The sequence below is a fragment of the Odontesthes bonariensis genome, chromosome 5 (assembly GCF_027942865.1).
Source record: "Odontesthes bonariensis isolate fOdoBon6 chromosome 5, fOdoBon6.hap1, whole genome shotgun sequence".
Taxonomy (NCBI): Eukaryota; Metazoa; Chordata; class Actinopteri; order Atheriniformes; family Atherinopsidae; genus Odontesthes; species Odontesthes bonariensis.
Genome location: NC_134510.1, coordinates 567,684 through 585,483, shown reverse-complemented (window position 1 = coordinate 585,483; position 17,800 = coordinate 567,684). Strand labels below are relative to the sequence as shown.

The window sequence follows — 17,800 nt, the reverse complement described above, 5'->3', positions numbered from 1 at the left end:
GTTAAATTCAGAATAGAATTTAAGATTCTTCTCCTTACATATAAAGCTCTTAATGACCGAGCTCCACCATATCTTAAAGATCTCATTGTAAGATATTTTCCTAACAGAGCACTTCGTTCCCAAACTGCAGGTTTACTTGAGGTTCCCAGAGTTTCCAAAAGTAGAATGGGAGGCAGAGCCTTCAGTTATCAGGGCCCTTCTCTGTGGAACCAGCTGCCAGTTTGGGAGGCAGAGCCTTCAGTTATCAGGCCCCTCTCTGTGGAACCAGCTGTCAGTTTGGGAGGCAGAGCCTTCAGTTATCAGGCCCCTCTCTGTGGAACCAGCTGCCAGTTTGGCTTCAGGAAGCAGACACCCTCTCTACCTTTAAGACCAGGCTTAAAACTTTCCTTCCTGATAAAGCTTATAGTTAGGGATGGCTCAGGTGGTCCTGAAACATCCCATAGTTAAGCTGCTACAGGCCCAGCCTGCTGGTGGGCCTCATCTGTCACACCTTTCCTCACTTTACTCTCTTTTTCCCCTGTTTAATTTCTCAAATGATATCATGTACATGTGACATTATTGTGGTCATTAACTCGTGTTTCCCTGTTCCAACAGATATCCTTTGAATGTTTGTTGTCCCCTCTTTTCTGTTCGCTTCTCCGGGGATCGGGTCGCGGGGGCAGCAGCTTGAGCAGAGAAACCCAGACGTCCCTGTCCCCGGCCACTTCCTCCAGCTCTTCTGGGGGGACCCCGAGGCGTTCCCAGGCCAGCCGAGAAACATAGTCTCTCCAACGTGTCCTGGGTCTTCCCCGGGGCCTCCTCCCAGTGGGACGGGCCCGGAACACCTCACCGGGGAGGCGTCCAGGAGGCATTCTCACCAGATGCCCGAGCCACCTCATCTGACTCCTCTGGATGCGGAGGAGCAGCGGTTCTACTCCGAGCCCCTCCCGGATGACCGAGCTTCTCCCCTTATCTCTAAGGGAGAGCCCAGACACCCTGCGGAGGAAACTCATTTCGGCCGCTTGTATTCGCGATCTCGTTCTTTCGGTCACTACCCACAGCTCGTGACCACAGGTGAGGGTAGGAACATAGACTGACCGGTAAATGGAGAGCCTGGCCTTCTGGCTCAGCTCCTTCTTCACCACGACGGGCCGGTGCAGAGCCCGCATTACTGTAGACGCCGCACCGATCCGCCTGTCAATCTCCTGCTCCATCCGTCCCTCACTCGTGAACAAGACCCCGAGATACTTGAACTCCTCCACTTGGGGAAGGATCTCTTTCCCGACCCGGAGAGGGCATTCCACCCTTTTCCGGCTGAGGACCATGGTCTCAGATTTGGAGGTGCTGATTCTCATTCCAGCCGCTTCACACTCGGCTGCGAACCGCTCCAGTGAGAGCTGAAGGTCACGGCCCGACGACGCCAACAGAACCGCATCGTCCGCAAAGAGCAGAGACCCGATTCTGAGGTTGCCAAAATGGACCCCCCCAACGCCCTGGCTTCGCCTAGAAATTCTGTCCATAAAAATCATGAACAGAATCGGTGACAAAGGGCAGCCCTGACGGAGTCCAACCCTCACAGGAAACATGTCCGACTTACTGCCGGCAATACGGACCAAACTCTGACACCGGTCATACAGGGACCGAACAGCCCATATCAAGGAGTTCGGCACTCCATACTCCCGGAGCACCCCCCACAAGAGTCCCCGAGGGACACGGTCGAACGCCTTCTCCAAGTCCACAAAACACATGTAGACCGGTTGGGCGAACTCCCATGCACCCTCCAGGATCCTGCCGAGGGTATAGAGCTGGTCCACTGTTCCATGGCCAAGACGAAAACCACACTGCACCTCCTGAATCCGAGATTCGATTATCCGGCGGATCCTCCTCTCCAGTACCCCCGAATAGACCTTACCAGGGAGGCTGAGGAGTGTGATCCCCCTATAGTTGGAACACACCCTCCGGTCCCCTTTTTAAAGAGGGGGACCACCACCCCGATCTGCCAGTCCAGATGCACTGCCCCCGATGCTGCAGAGAAGTGTCAACCAAGACAGCCCTACAACATCCAGAGCCTTGAGGAACTCAGGACGGACCTCATCCACCCCCGGGGCCTTGCCACCAAGGAGTTTTTTGACCACCTCGGCAACCTCAGCCCCAGAAATGGGAGGCCCCACGTCCGAGCCCCCCAACCCTGCTTCCTCATCGGAAGGCGTGTTGGTAGGATTGAGGAGGCCCTCGAAGTATTCCCCCCACAGACTCACGACATCCCTAGATGAGGTCAGCAGAGCCCCGCCCTCACCGGTATTGATGGTGCACCGCTTCCCCCCCCTGAGCCGCCGGATGGTGGACCAGAAACTCTTCGAGGCCATCCGGAAATCATTCTACATGGCCTCCCCGAACTCCTCCCAAGCCCGAGTTTTTGCCTCACCAACCGATGAGGCCGCGTTCCGCTTGGCCTTCAAATGGGAATAGTTCATCTGAAGCTGTTTTGCAAACAGCTCATGGGGGGGGGGTCACCTTACCGTGGTGGGGGGGGTTGCGTGCCCCAATGAGTCTGGGAGCTATGTTGCCCGGGGCTTTTAGCCCCTGGTAGGGTCACCCAAGACAATCAGATCCTAGATGAGGGACCAGACAAAGAACAGCTCACAAAACCCCCTATGATGCACAAAATTATTGGACAACACGTTCCTTTGCCCGGACACGGGTCACCAGGGCCTCCCCCTGGAGCCAGGCCCAGGGGTGGGGCCCGCCAGCAAGCGCCTGGTGGCCGGGTCTGTGCCCAAGGGGCTCGGTCGGGCACAGCCCGAAAGTATGACGTGGGTCCCCCTTCTGACGGGCTCACCACCCGTGGGAGGGGCCAAGGGGGTCGGGTGCAGTGTGAGCTGAGTGGCAGCCGAAGGCGGAGACCTTGGCGGTCTGATCCTTGGCTACTGAAGCTGGCTCTTGGGACGTGGAACGTCACCTCTCTGCTGGGGAAGGAGCCTGAGCTGGTGCGCGAGGCTGAGCGGTTCCGGCTAGATATAGTCGGACTCACCTCAACGCATGGCTCGGGCTCCGGAACCAGCCTCCTCGAGAGGGGTTGGACTCTCTTCCACTCTGGAGTTGCCCGTGGTGAGAGGCGTAGAGCAGGTGTGGGCATACTTATTGCCCCCCGGCTGTGTGCCTGTACATTGGGGTTTACCCCGGTGGACGAGAGGGTAGCCTCGAAAGCGAGATGTAGCCTCGCTCCGCCTTAGGGTGGGGGGACGGGTCCTGACTGTTGTTTGTGCTTATGCACCAAACAGCAGTTCAGAGTACCCACCCTTTTTGGAGTCCCTGGAGGAGGCACTGGAGAGTGCTCCTCCAGGAGACTCCCTCGTCCTGCTGGGGGACTTCAATGCTCACGTGGGCAATGACAGTGAGACCTCGAAAGGGGACAATATTTGACAATATCTGAGGCATCAGATGGGATTAGTTGTTATTTGGCACTTTCTAAATAAAACTGAATTGAATTCAAACAAACTGTCCAATCTTGTAAACAGCCCAGGGGCCTCATGTACAAAGACTTGCGTGGATTTCCTACTGAAACATGAAGTACGCTCAAACCCAAATGCCCTCCAACGTACAAAAATATACGGATGTATTAATCTGTGCGCACGCATCAATCCAAGCACATTTCGTTTGTACATCCCAATCAACGTGAAATTGAGCGCACATGTCGGAGCACCCGACTCCTCCCTGTCCACGCCCCTACTTAAATATGCAAATCATATTTAAATGAGCCCTGCACCTTCGATTACCCTCTGTGTACAATTAGAAAATAAAGAAAAAAGAATGAATAAGACGGGAAAAAATAAGAACTTCACGGAAAGCGAGATGTCGGTGCTACTTTCTGAAGTGGAGCTCCGCAAAAATGTGTTCTTTGGCACGCTGTCCTCCGGCATAAGCAGCAAACTAAGAGGAGTGGGTGGGAGAGCCTGAGGCTGTCAATGCTGTGGGGTCTGAGAAGCCACACAAGCAGAGGTGAAGAAGTGGTCCGACATTAAGGTGGATGTGAAGCGGAGACTGTCTGCCCACCGCCAAAGTGTGACCAAAACAGGCGGGTGGGGGGGTGACCGACTGTTTGAACAGAGAGTCGGCGCAACTATGGGTGACACTGCTCTCTCTGGGGTGGTGGGAGCACATGTGGGTGACTCTGATTACCCCCAAGATAAATACTGATGTTTTTGTGTAACTCACAACAACGTGTTCATACAGTAACATGCAGAAGTGCGCCGGGGAAAAGGTGAGGCTGATTAAGACATTTCACACTTTACGCACGGGGTTATTAACATTAGCCCACAGAGACGATCAGGGGCTTGTTAGAAAGATCTTAAGCTGAAGTTTAACCAGCAAAAAACAGCAAGAAACTAACTTTAACCACGACTATGATGCTGTGAAGATGGGAAAGAAATTGATGGCGCACATACTCAATGCGCGTCACGGGGAATAATATTAGGACAATTACACGAATAAAGTTACTCACCAAGAAGCCAACCATCACGCACAGTGCCACCTTGTAGTTTGTTCCCAACATGCTGTTACTCAGAATGTATGAATTGTGCATTGAACCAGGCCACCTCGCCACAATGTTGGTTAATTGCATTTACCCATCACATATGATCTGTACATCAATCGAATGAAAATGTTTCCTGTTAACATACAAATTCATCATGTGATGGCGCTTTTATAGCAATGTGTGTGCAGTCGATAGCCCCGATTACAAAACCGGCTCTCACTTCAAATTAAGCTTTAATGTTGGCTTGTTCAACTACATTGTTGGAATTTGATATACGTGGCTGAGATGCGGATAATTCTGTCCCACACGGCTGGCATGGCTCGGCTCAGGGTAGACTGGCACAGTCCCAATCGGTTGGCCAGCTCCCTCTGGAATGCCCCGGTTGCTATAGGAACCCCAGTGTGCACATCACCTGTGAGCACAGGCAGCGCATGGCTCCTCGCTGTGTTGCACTCCAACGCCGGCCGCAGCTCTGCACACAGTTCCAGGAGGATTTCCCTCAAAACGGCTAATGAGTCGCCATCATGTGCCAGCAAATCCTCTCTGTCTCTGAACACATGCTCTCTTCTAATTGCACCATTTGCAAAGTCTTCTAATACTGCTAAAGCAGCCATTGTTTTTAATGGTATGCATTGCAGCACTTTGTACATGCTTTTATAGCAACTTGTGTAACTGCAGACACATGGGTGTGTTCATTGTTTATCAGTATTAATTGTTTATGTATCTCAAATGTGCAAATCACAGTCTGAGGACTAATTGTTTTCACATTTATTTATTATAACAGTTTCTCAACATCACCTTAGGTGTTGCCAAATAATCAACATCTGTAGAAAAGTGCGTACGCCAGCCCTGAAGTTGGCGTGTGGCACCGCACATTTCCACGGTCATTTTGCTCTTGATACATCTGATCGTTGACGTGAAAAGGTGCGTGTAAGACTGCAAAGGTAAGTCAAACCTTCCAGGCTTAAAAATGTCCACGGTGGTCCAAAGAATGCACACCAAAAAGAGAAAAAACAAACATGATCCAAAAGTTTGCAGAGCTCTGATTCTTTTATATATTTCTCTTCATAGGGAACAAAACAGGTCTTACTTTACATAGCCACAGGATGCCATTTTCCTATTCCTCAACCCCCAAGAGACAGCAAAAACAAAACAAAATCCCCCAACATTCTGAACTACACCCCTTTTTAAATTATCAGCCTATACCACCTCTAATTCCAAAGGGGTGAAAAACCCTCAACACTAAACACAAACAATCTAAAACCCAAACAACATTCCTAAATATCTCCCCTCCCTCTCAACCAGTGTGGATTCCCCCAATGAGGCTGATTGGGAACACCAGGTCCTAATCAGCACTGCTCATGGGCGCGCTTCCATGGCAACACAGGACCAGGTGACCTCAAAAGAAGGAGAAAAGAATCAACACAAAATCTTAAACATTAAGTTAACACATCACCAAGTTTAAACCGTGTGGAAACAGAAAAACCCACATTAGATCAGAATATTAAAAAAATACAAACATACACATGTTAGTGAGGGAAAAATACATCCCTCTCACTTCCCTCCCCTTAAAAAGACTTGTCATGTTCACAACGGGACAAAAAATCTGCGACCAGGAATATGGCATATCTTAAATCGATAGGGTTGAAGGGACAGGAACCACCGTGTTATACGACTGTTCGTATCCTTCATGACCTCCAACCATTTTAATACTCGATGGTCAGTCTCCAGGGTAAATTCTCGACCCAAAAGGTAATATCGGAGTGAATCAATTGCCCATTTAATGGCTAGACACTCCAGTTCCACCACCGAATATCTGGTCTCTCGTGGAAACAACTTCCTACTTATATATGCAACTGGCTTCTTCTCCATTCCTTCTCCCTGCAAAAGTACGCCGCCAATTCCTCTAGCCGACGCATCAGTCTGCACAGTAAAAGGTAAACTGAAGTCTGGGCTCTGAAGCACAGGTTCTTGACACAATGGGCCTCATGCAAGAACATTTTCGTATTTTTATTCTAAATTTCTCTCACTTTTTTCGTAAGAAGGTCTCGTACGAACACGCCACGTCAGATTAAACAAACGCTCTTATCTTCGGAAAAAGTGTGTAAACGACCTGCGTAAATGATGAATCCCACCTGTGCGTATCTAAGTTCACGTGCACGAGGATAGTAGATTTGCATACTCCACACCCTGAATAATACCATATAAGGCTGTGCTTCCTCTCTTCTCTGCCAGGAAGTGTTGAGTGTTGAGTCATGAGAATGGCATCAAGGCACAAAAAGAACAACTTTAGGGGCTCTGAGACTGAAGTTCTGCTTTCAGAGATCCAAAAAGGAAAATTTGTCTTTTTTAGCAGTGTCAGCAGTGGAATTACAGGACCTGCTAAAGCGAAGAAATGGAAAGCAATTACGAGTGCTGTTAATACCATGTCACCGAAATAAAAAAATAAATGGTTTGATATGAAAATGGCTTTAAAAAAAAAAATGTCTCGCCATGGGCAGGCGATCGATGACTGCAACTCAAGCCGTGCAATCAGCTGTTGCCTCATCATGATGGGGGGTCTTCTGGCACCACACCTTCTGGTCTGCCTGGGCTGGTTCAGGTGGAGACCCTCGTTCATGGCAATATTGCGCCATGAACGAGGTATCGAGACACACCCACCTGGCCTTCAGCTCAGTGCGCTCCACGACAGCACGGGTGCTTTGATGCGTATATGCGTCTCGCCCTCTTAATTTGTACTTGTTGGACAGCGGCGTATGGGAATTTGATGTACCGTGGGTGATAAACTGATGAGAGTTTTGATGACCAAGGGGAGCGCACGACTCACAGAGGACTGGGACACCCCCGATCTGTCTCCAATCTCCCTCTGAAAGGTTCCAGTGGCCAAAAATCCAAGGGTGGTGAGGACCTGGGCGTGTGGTGGAATTGGGTTTAATCGGCGTGTTTCTCTCTGGAGTTGTGGCTCTAGCAAGCTGCATATTTGCAGCAGCACAGTCCTTAGCAATCTAAATCGCGATGTCAGCCATTCGTCTGTCTCCACACGCTCTCTTCCAAGAGCCTGACACGCTAAGGCATCCAAAAGTAGCAAGACAGTCGCTGGTTACCCTTCCCATTGACCTTGTTATATACAGATTCAAATGAACCTTCAATTAGTGCACAATTTAAGTCAAACAGAATAATGTCAGCATAATTATGGGGTGTAATGTATATTTATTTATGTTTTCTTCAAAGTAATTAAATATACAATCCATTAGTCAAGCAAACTTGATTTGAATAACAGCGGACTATTTTACGAAACTCCTACAACAGGTCTGGATCACTCGTAAATTCTGTTCGTACCTGAAAGAAAACGTAAAATACGAAAAGATTGGTGAATGCGCAAATTCTCTTAAATCACTCGTACGGACGATTTAAGAACAAATCTGTGCGTACGAACGGTTCTTGCATGAGGCCCAATGACTCTTTCAAATCTTGAAAAGCCTTCTCCTGTACTTCTCCCCACACGATTTTAGTTTTTGATGTTCCAGTGAGATCAGAAAGAGGAGCTGCTCAAGCAGAAAAGTTTCTGATAAACCGTCGATACCAACCCACCAGGCCCAAAAAGGACCTGACCTGTCTCCTAGTTGTTGGCCTCTCTGCTGATTTAATTGCCTCTACCTTGTCCTTCACTGGCTTTATAACCCCTCCACCCAGGATATGGCCTAAATACTGGAGCTCCCTCCTGGCCAATGAACATTTCCTAGGATGGATAGTCAGGCCAGCCTGCTTTATGGCCTGCAGGACTCGTTTCAGATGAATAAGGTGTTCTTGCCATGAATTACTGTAAACCACTATATCATCAAGATAAGCTGCGGTAAATAATTCCATACCTGACAGAACCTTATTCATTAGCCTTTGAAAAGTGGCTGGAGCGCCGTGGAGTCCAAACGGCATCTTCTTAAACTGCCATAACCCCTGCGGGGTCCTGAAAGCAGTAAGAGGCTTAGCAGCATCAGTTAGGGGAACTTGCCAGTATCCCTTGCACAGATCTAAAGTACTTATATATTTAGCTTGACCAACACACTCTATAAGGTCATCCAACCTGGGTAATGGGTAAGCATCAAAATATGATTGAGCATTTACCTTTCTAAAGTCAATGCAAAAACAGATACTCCCATCTTTTTTAAGTACCAAAACCACCGGGTTACTCCATTCACTACTGGATGGCTCTATCACCCCAAGCTTCAACATGGTCTGGATTTCCTCCTTTAGCACAGGGTACAACTTTTCTGGAATTGGATACATTCGCTGTCGAATGGGAGTACTGCTCTTTAGACGAATATCATGTTCCACCAAATCCGTTGAACCTGGTTGCTCTTTGAAGAGATCTGGAGGAATAATAGCCTCCAACTCCTGTTGCAGAGTGAGGGAGAGATGACAAAGGTCAAATGAGATAGTACAGTCTTTAGCAGATGGCAATTCCCCCTCCGCATCATCTTCATCTTCCACAGCCCGAACAAAATACTGCTGACTAAGGTGTGGATCCCGGGATTTCCACTCCTTGAGCAGATTAATATGAAAGGTTTGTTTAGAGTTCCTTCTCTCAGGCATCTCAATCTCATAGGTGGTAGCACTTAGCTTCCTCATAACCACATATGGCCCCTGCCATTTCGCTAAGAGTTTATTGTCAGATGATGGAAGTAGTAAAAGAACTTTCTGACCTGGTTCAAAGGATCGACACCTGGCTGTTTTGTCGTACCAGGTCTGTTGCTGCTGCTGAACTTTCTCCATGCGTCTTCTCACAAGGTTGGTTATCTCCTCCAGCTTCTCTCTCATTTTTAAAATGTAGTTGATGACACTGGTCGACTGATCCCTCTTGCCAACCCAGGACTCTTGAAGCACATCCAGAGGACCCCTCAACTGTCGGCCATAAAGAAGTTTGAATGGCGAAAAACCTGTGGATGCCTGCGGAACTTCATGGTAAGCAAGCAGCAGGTAAGGTAACCACTTATCCCAGTCTTTGCCATTAGCAGAGATACACTTTTTTAACATACTCTTCAGTGTCTTATTATATCTTTCCACCAACCCATCAGTCTGTGGGTGGTAAGGGGTGGTCCGAATACCCTTTATGCCCAACAATCGGTAAACCTGCTTAAGATTGTTCGACAAAAAGTTAGTACCCTGGTCAGTAAGTATTTCTGAGGGAATTCCCACCCGAGAAAACAACTGGAGTAATGCATAAGCTATCTGCTTAGCTGTTATATCTCTGAGGGGAAAAGCCTCTGGATAGCGAGTGCTATAGTCACATATAACAAGAATAAACCGATTCCCAGCTTGAGTTCGTTCAAGTGGGCCCACAATATCCATACCTATTCTACTGAAGGGAACATCAATAACAGGTAATGATTGCAGGGGATATTTCGGAACATTCTTTCCTCCCGACAGCTGACAGACTGAACATGACTGGCAGTACTCCTTCACTTGCTTATAAAGACCTGGCCAATAAAACCTGGCAGCAATCCTATCATAGGTTTTTTTAAAACCCAAATGTCCTGCCCAGGGAACACTATGACCCAACTTTAACACTTGTTCCTCTTATGCACCCTTTGTACATGAGGCCCCTGATGTTGCATTTCCATTTGAGTTTGTTGGCCAGTTAAATACCCAGCTGCAGTATCTGTAGTTCACCACCTCCATTTCTTCTACTAGTATAGAAATCGAATTTGGCTTATTCCTGGTCCTCCTCAAATTCTTCAGTTATCTCATTTGTCTTGTTTATATTCAAGATGTGCTGATTGCTCCCACACCATGCCACTAAGTGTTTTACAAGTTTCCTGTACTCAGCCTTTTGTCCATCACTCATACACCCAACAACTTCAGAACCACCTGTATATTTTTGGAGATGACAGAACTCTGAGATGTGCTTGATGTATGAGGTGTACGGACTGAAAAGAATCTGAACAAATTCAGTCCTCTTTGGTGCTCCTGTGCAGCTGACCACATCCTCAGAGAAATAATCCTTCAGTCTTACAAACTGATCTTTCTTTCAGGTAGTCAATCTGCTCTGCAATTGTGGAAGTATTTTCTGGAGCTTCTCACATCACAGTTCAGGTTAAATTGTACCAAAAGCACTACAGAAATCAAATAACATGATCTTTACAGTTCTGCCTGTTTTGTCCAGATGAGAGAGGGTACATTGAAGCAGGAAATTTGTGGTATCCTCAACCTCAACTCCAGCATGACAAGCAAGGTTGAAGAGATGCTGGAGAATCCAACACGTCTGCTCTGACCAGACTCCCATCTGTCTGATCTCCCCCTGTTCTTAAAGCCTGTTTGTTTTGAAACGATCTTCTGCACACCACCTTGCTCTCACTGACTCCCTGTCTCACTCTGGTGGATATATTATTTGAAAGCATGATCGTCCTTTTGAGAAATGCAAATTTAACTTCTCCACAGAAGTTAATAAACTAACCAATCGCTCATCATGGCATTAATATAATCTTCATGTGGCTTTCAAAATGCATTCCAGTCTGTGACCTCAAAGCACCCATTCAGTTTCTGGAGCTTTCTGAAACCATCTGCAAATTCTTTTTGATCACAGGTTGCCGCTGAATATTGGGTGCATAGGTGGTGTTACGTCCACTTGGTGACCCAGTCAGCAGACAATAACACGACATAGGGGGTACCAAATTAGAGTCTGATTTTCCTAATGGAGGATGGGCAGAAGAGCTGCATGCACCTCTTAGGTTGGGATATATAAATACAATGTTTTATATTCTTTGGTGGAGCAACTGACAAATTGTTAGAAAGTTGAAAGTGCAGCAGAGGGGAAGACGTGGTGGAAATCTCCTGAGATTGCTATGAATGTGTTGCGGTGTTTTGTTTGTTAACTTAGCAACAACTCAGTTGATGAATTCACAGAAAGCCGCAGGGTAAAGCTAGATTTATGCTCACAGCGCGCATGGCGTGTGACGATAAAATGACGTATTTCCGCCTGGAGCACGGCTTGAAGAGGTGGGCCGACCGCGCCGAAGTGGAATTACAAGCCTGCTTTGACTGCACTGATTGGAGTGTTTTTGAGACTGCAGCCTCAGACCTGCATGAACTGACTGATACCGTGACATCTTACATCAGCTTTTGTGAGGACATGTGTGTGCCCACCAAAACCTTCCGCACATACAGCAACAACAAACCCTGGTTCACTGCAAAACTCAGGCAACTTCGTCAGGCCAAGGAGGAGGCCTACAGAAGTGGGGACAGAGTCCTGTACAACCAGGCCAGAAACACGCTGACAATGGAGGTGAAAGCAGCCAAGAGGAGCTACGCTGAAAAGATTAAAAACAGCCTTTCAGCCAACGATCCAGCGTCAGTGTGGAGAGGCCTGCAGTCCATCACCAACTACAGGAGACCGTCCCCAAACACTGCAGCGAATCATCAACTGGCTGACGAGCTGAATGTGTTCTACTGCAGATCCGACTCATTCAAACTCTCTCCCCCTCAGACATGATATACCTACCTACACCCCCTGCCATTCTGCCATCACTCCCCTCTTACCCCCCACCAGCACTCACGATCTGTGAAGAGGATGTTCTGTCAGTCTTTCACAGACAGAAGATCAGGAAGGCACCCGGCCCAGACGGTGTGTCACCTTCCTGCCTGAAGGTCTGCGCTGACCAACTGGCCCCCATCTTCACCCGGATCTTCAACAGATTCCTGGAGCTGTGCGAAGTCCCCTCATGCTTCAAACTCTCCACAATAATCCCGGTCCCCAAGAAACCCACCATCACAGGACTGAACGACTACAGGCCTGTTGCCCTCACATCTGTAGTCATGAAGTCCTTCGAGAGACTGGTGTTGGCGCACCTGAAGGAAATTACAGACCCCCTGCTGGAACCCCTGCAGTTCGCCTACTGGGCAAACAGGTCAGCGGATGATGCTGTCAACATGGGACTGCACTACATCCTGCAACACCTCGACTCTGCAGGGACGTACGCCAGGATCCTGTTTGTGGACTTCAGTTCGGCGTTCAACACCATCGTCCCAGCCATCCTCCGCACCAAACTCACCCAGCTCACTGTGCCCTCCTCCACCTGTCAGTGGATTACAAACTTCCTGACTGACAGGAGTAGAGTAGAGTAGTAGAGTAGAGTAGAGTACCATTTATTAATCCCGAAGGAAATTAAGGTGTCCAGTAGCATATAAACATATACACATATAAACATATAAACATATACACAAGGCACTATACACAACATTGCACATATAACAGCCATATAACTCTCCATACATTCATCAAAAAGGCAGATCTCACACACACACACACACACACACATACACAGTATGTGTATATTGTCCACAGTGAAGAGCAGCAAAAAGAGTCCTGGTGCAGAGAAACTGTTCCTGGTCATTGGGGGGGGTTATGCCGTTCAAACACCTATGGCAGTCTCTTTCTGTGTGGTGTTGAACAGCTGGATTGCCCTGGGGACAAAGGACCTCCGTAGCCTGTCCGTCCTGCAGGGTATGGCGCGGAACCTGTAGCTGAACAGGCTTCTCTGGTTGGCAAACACAGAGTGCAGAGGGTGACTGTGGTTGTCCATTATAGAGAAGAGCCTGCTCAGTGTCCTCTTCTCAGCTGTGGAAGTGAGAGCCTCCAGTTCTGTGCCTACAACAGACCCAGCCTTCCTCACCAACCTGTCAAGGCGTTCAGCATCTCTCTTCCTAATGCCACCCCTCCAACATGTCACAGCATAGGAGAGCACACTGGCCATGACAGACTGGTAGAACATCAGCAGGAGTCTGTTGCAGACATTAAAGGATCTCAGCTTCCTCAGAAAGTAGAGCCTGCTCTGACCCTTCTTGTAGAGTGCGTGTGAGTTTGCAGACCAGTCCAGTTTATTGTCCAGATGTACCCCTAGATACTTGTACGTGCAGACTGTCTCCACTGTCTCCCCCTTGATAGAGACAGGCACCAGGGGCGGGGTGGTTCGCCTGAAGTCAACCACCATTTCCTTTGTTTTGGTGGTGTTCAGCTGCAGCTGGTTGGTCCTGCACCATCCGGCAAAGTTCTCCACCAGTCCCCTGTACTCCCCCTCCTGCCCATCCTTAATGCATGCAACAATGGCGGTGTCGTCCGAGAACTTTTGCATGTGGCAGGTCTCAGAGTTGTAGGTGAAGTCAGTGGTGTACAGGGTGAACAACACCGGGGAGAGCACAGTTCCTTGTGGAGCTCCAGTACTGACCACAGTCTCTGATGTGAGGTCACCCAGTCTGACGAACTGGGGCCGTTCTGTGAGGTAGTCTGTAATCCAGGTCACCAGCCCTGTCTCCACTCCCATCTGCAGCAGTTTGTCTCTCAACAGGAGTGGCTGGATCGTGTTGAAGGCGCTGGAAAAATCACAAAACATGATTCTCACCGCACTGCCACCTTTATCCAGGTGAGAATGCACCCTGTGCAGCAGGTACAGGATAGCATCCTCTACTCCCACATTCTCCTGGTAGGCAAATTGTAAGGGGTCCAGTGCTTGGTGAACCTGGGGTTTCAGGATGTTGAGCAGCAACACACGCTCAAATGTCTTCATTATGTGTGATGTGAGGGCGACCGGTCTGTAGTCATTCAGTTCTTTGGGGTGTGGCTTTTTGGGGACTGGTATGAGGCATGAGGTTTTCCACTGTGTAGGCACCTTACCCGCATGTAAACTCTTATTGAAGATATGTTGCTGTGGCTCAGCTAGCTCTTCTGCACAGGTCTTAAGTAGTCTGGCACAGACACCATCAGGGCCACTAGCCTTCAGTTTTAGCCTTTTAAGTGCCCCTCTCACCTGGTCTGTTGTAACGGTGGGGGGTGGCTGTTGTCGTTCAGTTTGTGGGGGAGGGTGGGTGATTTGAGAGTGTGATCCACATTCCACAGGTGGAGGGATGGAGGTGACTTCAGAGGAGGTATAAGGGGGAGGGGGGAGGGGAAAGTCCAGCTTGGGTGCTGGCAATCGATAGTACATTGGGGGGGAGGGGGGTGGGGAGGGTGAGTGCTGCACAGTCCTCAAGTGGTAGGGGGCAGCTAGTGGGGGTTACTTCAAAGGAGGTAGGTGGGGGAGGGAAGTCCAGTGTGTGTGCTGGCAGTTGACTGTCAGTAAGGGGGGGAGGGAGGATGGGCAGAGTGTGAGCTGCACATACCTTGGGTGGTGTGGTTGTCATGGTGCCTTCAGTGGTGGATGGGGGGGGGGGGGGGGGGGGGCTCAGTAAGGAAGGAGGTGTGGAGCCAGCAGCACAGTCATCAGAGGCAGATGGGTCGTTCAATTCCCCACCAGGGCAATTAAATCTGTTGTAAAACACATTAAGTTCATCTGCTCTGTCCTTGTTGCCTTCAGCCCCTCCACTCTTGACACCGAATCCTGTCATGAGCCGCTTTCGGACTGTAGGAACCTTTGGCAGTTCTAATAACCTTTTAATCCGCGGGGCCGTTTTCTCCCGTGTTCGGACATACAGCAACTCGGGGCTTTCTCCCTCAGTTCCTATAACTATTTAGCTCCTTCTCCGAGGTCGGGTCTTTTCATGGTTCTATAGAACTAATCTAAGGGAGGTGTGTGGTGGTCGGTAGCTACGCCCCATGTAATTCTATCACGGCTGAAATGTCTCCTCATATGACACAGACACAACCTGCGGGTGTTTAATAAGTCAACTTACACTGGTCTCATTTGTCTGCAGCGCTCTGCTCTCCTTTCTTCCTTCATGAAATAAAAAAGTATCTCCTGACTCTCTCTTTGTGCTCTTCCAGCCTCGATATTAGACGCCTGATGTGATTGTCCATGATTAATATCACCATCATGCAGACCATAAACACAGTGGCCTCCCCGCTCTCCATATTTGCTCCTTGGTGGTGTTTTTTCTACTCTCCTTACTTTTACCGTTTTGTTTTGTGTTTGAATGTAGCGCTAAACGGCTAACGGCTAACACGTCACTGAAGCAGACGGCTGCGCGCGGCGCATCAGTCCCTATCAGGTCCCGACTCATGTGCGAATGCAGACTGAAACAGTTCCGCTGGGGAAGGATAGTTATCAGAACGAAATTCGAGGAGGGTAGTTCTGATAACTACTTTCTTAGAACTGTCTGTCCGAAAGCGGCTATGGTCTTGATGCCCTTCCACAGCTCCCTTGTGTTGCTCTCCATTCTCTTCTCCACTTTCTTTCCATACGCCTCCTTAGCAGCCCTCAGTGCACTCTTCAGCTCCCTCTGCACGTTCCTCAGCTCCTCCATGTTACCCTTCCCAAAGGCCGCCTTCTTCCTTTTCAGGAGTTGTTTCACACTGCCAGTAACCCAGGGTTTGTTATTTGGGAAACAACGCACGGTCTTGGTGGGAACTGCAACATCCATGCAGAAGTTGAGGTAGTCAGCTGTGCAATCAGTGATCTCCTCCAGGTTTTTGCTGTCCTGTAGTACACTCCAGTCAGTGGACTCAAAACAGTCTCTCAGAGCCTCTTCTGCCTCTGGAGTCCACATCCTTACAGTGCGTGTTGTGACAGGGAGACATTGTACTCTTGGCTTGTACACAGGCTGTAGGTGTATTAGGTTGTGGTCAGAGTTTCCCAGTGGTGGGAGGGGGGTGGAGTTGTATGCATCTTTTACATTGGTGTAGAGTAGATCAATTGTCCTGTTTTTCCTTGTACTGCAGTCCACAGGCTGATAGAAAGATGTCAAGGTGGAGTTGAGTGTGACGTGGTTGAAATCACCAGATATTGCAAAAAAGGCGTCCGTGTGTTGTGTCTGGAGCCTTGCCACTGTTGCGTGGATGACGTCACACGCAGTGTCTGGGTGCGCTCGCGGTGGTATGTACACACAGAGAACAATGGCGTGAGTGAATTCTCTTGGCAAGTAGAACGGGCGTAAACTCACTGCGAGTAGCTCCAAGTCCTTACTGCAAAAAGTCTCCTTCACCGTCACATGTCCGGGATTACACCATCTGTTGTTGATGTAAACCAACAGTCCTCCTCCCCTCTTCTTTCCGGCGAGTTTCGTATCACGGTCCAATCTTACTGTACTGAATCCGGGTAAATCCACTTCGGCGCTAGAGATGTTGTTATTCAACCATGTTTCCGTTAAGCATATCAAGCTGGCCTCCCGGTACAGCTTCTGATTCTTAACCAAGGCAGCCAGTTGGTCAGTTTTGTTCACAAGAGAGTTAACATTTCCCATAACAATTGCTGGCACAGGGGGTTTAAATCTCCATTTATTCTCCCGACGCTTGCTCCGCACGGAAACTCCAGCTCTCCGGCCCCGAAAACAAAACAATTCCCTTGGGATGTTAACGTGCATCGGACTCGGAGACGGAGACTTGCGTAGAGCGATCAGCTGATTCCTTGAGTAAATAAGTTTCCCGTTGTCGGGACGTCTTCCAAACTTATCCATATCCATAGGATATAAATGTAGACACCTTGCAGGTGTTCAAAAGGTAGAAAAGAATTAAGAAAAAAGACGAAAAAGACGAAAAAACAGACAATGGACACGGAGCTACTAGACTTGCTGCCAGACGCGCCGGTGCACCATCACAGCAGCAGGTGAGGCTGAGGAGCATCACATCCAGCACCCGGACCATCAGCACCGGCGCCCCCCAGGGGTGTGTGCTCTCCCCACTGCTCTTCTCCCTTTACACCAACGACTGCACCTCAAGAGACCCGTCTGTTAAACTCCTGAAGTTTGCAGATGACACAACGGTCATCGGCCTCATCCGGGACGGTGACGAGTCTGCCTACAGACGGGAGGTTGAACGGCTGGTCTGCTGGTGTGGTCAGAACAATCTGGAGCTGAACACGCTAAAAATAGTGGAGATGACAGTGGACTTTAGGAGAAGCCCCCCCACTCTGCCACCCATCACCATCACCAACAAAACTGTGACTGTGACTGAACAGACTGCAATGGACAATAAGGTCTGCAGAGAATTATTGGTGTCAGCCTGCCCTCCATCCAGGATCTGTACCTGTCCAGAGTCAGGAAACGGGCAGGTTACATCTCTGCAGACCCATCACACCCTGGACACAAACTGTTTAAACTTCTCCCCTCAGAGAGGCGCTACAGAACTCTGTACGCCAAAACTAGCAGACACAAGAACAGTTTTTTCCCCTCAGGCTGTCTCTGAGATGAACAGCTAAAACGAGACTCAAATATCTGTAAAAATCTTCACCTGTAAAATATCTGTATATACTGTTCATACTGTGCACACTGCACATTTATATTTATTATTTCATCCATGAACTACGCACGGTTGCACCAAAAAGAAAAATCTACTTAGCTTTTTCTACATGTACATACCTTCTGTTT

At 48.8% G+C, this 17,800-nt stretch overlaps 1 protein-coding gene across 3 annotated transcripts in view; it reads right to left on the bottom strand.

Annotated features, from left to right (window-relative positions):
• popdc1 (popeye domain cAMP effector 1) overlaps positions 1–17,800 on the bottom strand; it is a 74,070-nt gene that overhangs the window by 21,760 nt on the left and 34,510 nt on the right. The window lies entirely within an intron of this gene.